This window comes from Leuciscus leuciscus, assembly GCF_965113295.1.
Source record: "Leuciscus leuciscus genome assembly, chromosome: 4".
In the NCBI taxonomy this organism is placed as follows: Eukaryota; Metazoa; Chordata; class Actinopteri; order Cypriniformes; family Leuciscidae; genus Leuciscus; species Leuciscus leuciscus.
In genome coordinates, this window is record NC_138728.1 from 369756 (window position 1) to 374755 (window position 5000).

The following is a 5000-nucleotide window of genomic DNA, read 5'->3' on the forward strand; positions in this document are numbered from 1 at the left end:
CTTCAAACATTATGAGAATGTTACTTTTGAATGTTCTCTGAACAGTAACATTGTAACAGTAACATCGTAACAGTAACATTAACATTAAAATAGTAACAGCAACATAGTAGGCTATTAGAAATAGTAACAGTAACAGTAGCATAGTAACAGTAACATCGTAACAGTAACATAGTAACAGTAAAATAGTAGGCTATTAGCAATAGTAACATAGTAACAGTAAAATAGTAGGCTATTAGCAATAGTAACATAGTAACAGTAAAATAGTAGGCTATTAGTAATAGTAACAGTAAAATAGTAGGCTATTAGCAATAGTAACATAGTAACAGTAACATAGTAACAGTAAAATAGTAGAGGCTATTAGTAACAGTAACATAGTAACAGTAACATAGTAACAGTAAAATAGTAGGCTATTAGTAATAGTAACATAGTAACAGTAACATAGTAACAGTAAAATAGTAGGCTATTAGAAATAGTAACATAGTAACAGTTACATAGTAACAGTAAAATAGTAGGCTATTAGCAATAGTAACATAGTAACAGTAAAATAGTAGGCTATTAGCAATAGTAACATAGTAACAGTAACATAGTAACAGTAAAATAGTAGGCTATTAGCAATAGTAACATAGTAACAGTAAAATAGTAGGCTATTAGCAATAGTAACATAGTAACAGTAACATAATAACAGTAAAATAGTAGGCTATTGTAATAGTAACATAGTAACAGTAACATAGTAACAGTAAAATAGTAGGCTATTAGTAATAGTAACATAGTAACAGTAACATAGTAACATTAACAGTAACATAGTAACAGTAACAGTAACATTAACAGTAACATAGTAACACTAACAGTAACATTAACAGTAACATAGTAACATTAACAGTAACATAGTAACATTAACAGTAACATAGTAACATAGTAACACTAACAGTAACATTAACAGTAACATAGTAACATAGTAACACTAACAGTAACATAGTAACACTAACAGTAACATTAACAGTAACATAGTAACATTAACAGTAACATAGTAACATTAACAGTAACATAGTAACATTAACAGCAACATAGTAACATTAACAGTAACATAGTAACACTAACAGTAACATTAACAGTAACATAGTAACATTAACAGTAACATTAACAGTAACATAGTAACACTAACAGTAACATAGTAACACTAACAGTAACATGAACAGTAACATAGTAACATTAACAGTAACAGTAACATAGTAACATTAACAGTAACAGTAACATATTAACATTAACAGTAACAGTAACATATTAACATTTAAGACCAGATCACTTTAAATGAACATTCTATTAAGAACGTTTGTTCATAACTTTGAATGTTCCCTGTTAGCTGGGTTTACTGTAATATTATACTTTAACATAATTCAAATAATGTCATTATTTGTTCAGCGACCCGTTAATGTCAAGTCAAGTCAAGTCAAGTTTATTTGTATAGCGCTTTTCACAATACAGATTGCATCAAAGCAGCTTCACAGTATTAAATTAAAATAATACAACAAAGTTTGTTTCAAGAGGAATTTATTGATTGATAAAATTAAATTAAATATCCCCAAAATATCCCCAACTGAGCAAGCCAAAGGCAACAGTGGCAAGGAACCGAAAAACTCCATCAAGTGACCTAATGGTGTCCTAAAACTCCATCAGGTGCCTTAATGGAGAAAAAAAAAACCTTGGGAGAACCCAGGCTCAGTCGGGGGCCAGTTCTCCTCTGGCATTGGATAGAGGCCGGATTGTAGTTTGAACTGTAGGATTATATGAATGCCTGGCTGAAGAGATGCGACTTTAATCTAGTTTTAAACTGGGAGAGCGAGTCTGAGCAACGAACAGTATCAGGAAGACTATTCCAGAGTTTTGGAGCCAAATGTGAAAATGCTCTCCCTCCTTTGGTGGTTCTGGATATCCTAGGTATGACCAAAAGCCTTGAATTTAGTGATCTCAAAGAGCGCGATGGATTATAGGGCGATAGAAGATCCGTTAAATAGACTGGAGCTAAGCCGTTTAGGGCTTTATAAGTCAGTAGCAATACCTTGTAATTAATACGGAACTTTATAGGTAACCAATGCAGTGATGATAAAATCGGTGTTATATGATCATATTTTCTTGATCTCGTAAGAACTCTAGCGGCGGCATTTTGGACTAACTGTAGCTTGTTTATTGAGGATGCAGGACAACCAGCTAATAAAGCATTACAGTAATCCAGTCTCGAGGTCATGAATGCATGAACTAACTTTTCTGCATCAGAAACTGATAGCATATTACGTAGCTTAGCAATGTTTCTAAGGTGGAAAAAGGCTGTTTTTGTAACATAAGAAATATGATTTTCAAAAGACAGGTTGCAATCGAGTATAACACCCAGGTCTTTTACTGTAGAGGATAAAGTAACAGGACATCCTATGATGTTAAAGTTGTATTGTGCGAGGTTTTGTGGGCGGTTTTTTGAACCGATAAGTATTACCTCTGTCTTGTCTGGATTTAATAAAAGAAAATTACGCGTCATCCAATCTTTTATATCTTTAACACACTCTGTCAATTTGGAAAATGTAGCGTTTTCATCCGGCCGTGATGAAATATATATTTGAGTGTCATCAGCATAACAATGGAAACTAATTCCATGTTTCCTTATAATATTTCCAAGTGGCATCATATATATTGAAAATAACAGGGGGCCTAATACAGATCCCTGCGGCACTCCATAGTTTACTGGAGTTATGATCGATTTTTCTCCATTTAAATAGACAAAATGGTAGCGGTCAGATAGGTATGATTTGAACCAGCTTAGTGCTTGTCCTTGAACACCAGTATAATTTTGTAGTCGATCTAAGAGTATTGTGTGATCTATAGTATCGAACGCAGCACTAAGATCAAGTAAAACTAGTATTGAGATACAGCCTTGGTCAGAAGCTAAAAGTAAATCATTTGTGATTTTAACGAGCGCAGTTTCAGTGCTATGATGCGGTCTGAATCCAGACTGAAACTTTTCATAGATATCATTTTGTTGCAAGAAAGAGCCCAGTTGAGCGGACACCACTTTTCTAATATTTTAGACATAAATGGAAGATTTGAAATGGGTCTATAATTTGCTAGATTATTATGATCTAATTGTGGTTTCTTAATGAGAGGTTTTATAACTGCCAGTTTAAATGTTCTTGGAACATGACCTAAAGATAAAGACGAGTTAATAATATTGAGGAGAGGCTCTTCCACTACAGATAACACTTCTTTCAGTAGTTTAGTTGGTATAGGATCTAATAAACATGTTGTTGTTTTAGATGAAGTGATAAGTTTATTTAACTCTTTTTGTTCTATAGTTGTAAAGCACTGTAATTGTTCTTGCGGGGTGATAATTGAAGCTGAATTATAAGGCGCGATTGAAGATTGAACGTTTATAATTGTGGTTCTGATGCTTTCTATTTTCTCAGTGAAGTAGTTCATGAAATCATTACTACTGAACTGTAACGGGATATTTTGTTCGGGTGACGTCTGTTTATTTGTTAGTCTAGCCACGGTGTTAAATAGAAACCTTGGATTGTTTTGGTTGTTTTCTATTAGTTTGCGGAGGTGCTCAGCCCTGGCAGCTTTTAGGGCCTTTTTATAACGTGACATACTGTCTTTCCACGCGATTCTAAAGACCTCTAAATTAGTTTGTTTCCATTTACGCTCTAAAATACGGGTTTCTCTCTTTAAAACATGCGTAGTATTGTTATACCATGGTGCTTTATTTTTCTCTCTGACCTTTTTTAATTTAATAGGTGCAACCACATCCAATGTTCTAGAGAGAATGGTGCTCATAGTGCTAGTTAGTTCTTCTAGTTCATCTGTTTGTTTGGGTTCAGGCAGCAGCTGAGACAGATTAGATAAGCAATTTGAGAAATTATCTATGGTGGATGGGAGGATTGTTCTGCCTGGTTGATAACGCGACGCCGCATGACATATTACAGCAGTACGTAATATGCAAGTTACCATGTAGTGATCAGTGACTTCATCACTTTGTGGAATGATATCTATATCGGTTGGATCGGTTCCGTGTGATATAATTAAATCGAGTGTATGATTAAGACGATGAGTTGGTCCGGTGACGTTTTGCTTGACCCCAAATGAATTTAATAAATCTGTAAACGCAGCTCCTAACGCATCATTTGGATTATCTACGTGTATGTTAAAATCTCCAACAATTAATGCTTTATCGACATTGACTAATAGGTCTGAGAGAAAATCTGCAAACTCTTTTAGGAAATCAGCGTAAGGCCCTGGCGGTCTATATACGGTAGCCAAGGCTAGAGATAATAGGGATGTTTTTCTAACATCTAAGAGCGTAACATTTAGTACAAGTACTTCAAATGAAATAAACTTATAACCCGTTTTCTGAGTAACATTTAGAATATCTTTATAAATGGTTGCAACACCTCCGCCACGGCCAATCAGACGGGGCTCATGCTTATAACAGTATCCAGGAGGAGTAGACTCATTAATACCGAAATAATCATTTGGTTTAAGCCAGGTTTCAGTAAGGCAAAGTACATCGAAGCTATTATCTGTGACTATTTCATTTACAATAACTGCCTTAGGTGTGAGTGATCTAATGTTTAGAAGACCTAGCTTTAGAAATAGTTTTTGTTTACTAATAGCAACATTTTCTGTTTTAATAACAATTAGATTTTTCCTAGATCCTGCATTAGATTTATTATTTGATCTCACTAAACGAGGAATAGACACGGTTTCTATGCAATGTTCTACACTAGTATTTATATCAGTTGAATTGGTGCAGCAGAGACTATGATTTGGACTTTTGGTTACTAGTCAAAATGTGTCCCAGTCTGACCTGTATAAGAGTAACTGTGTGCTTTAAAGGGTTCAGTCACCTTTAACCCCACGCTGCTGCTGAAACTGCTTCATTTGCCTTCATAAGTTGTTTCGAGTGCTCATAAAGATCTTAATATAGCTGTGTTTAATAGGATCAGGACAGCGAGCGC

At 34.5% G+C, this 5000-nt stretch overlaps 1 protein-coding gene across 2 annotated transcripts in view; it reads left to right on the top strand.

The window, feature by feature from the left end:
- The window catches only part of eps8a (EGFR pathway substrate 8a, signaling adaptor), a 41740-nt gene that overhangs the window by 10245 nt on the left and 26495 nt on the right, over positions 1-5000 (top strand). The window lies entirely within an intron of this gene.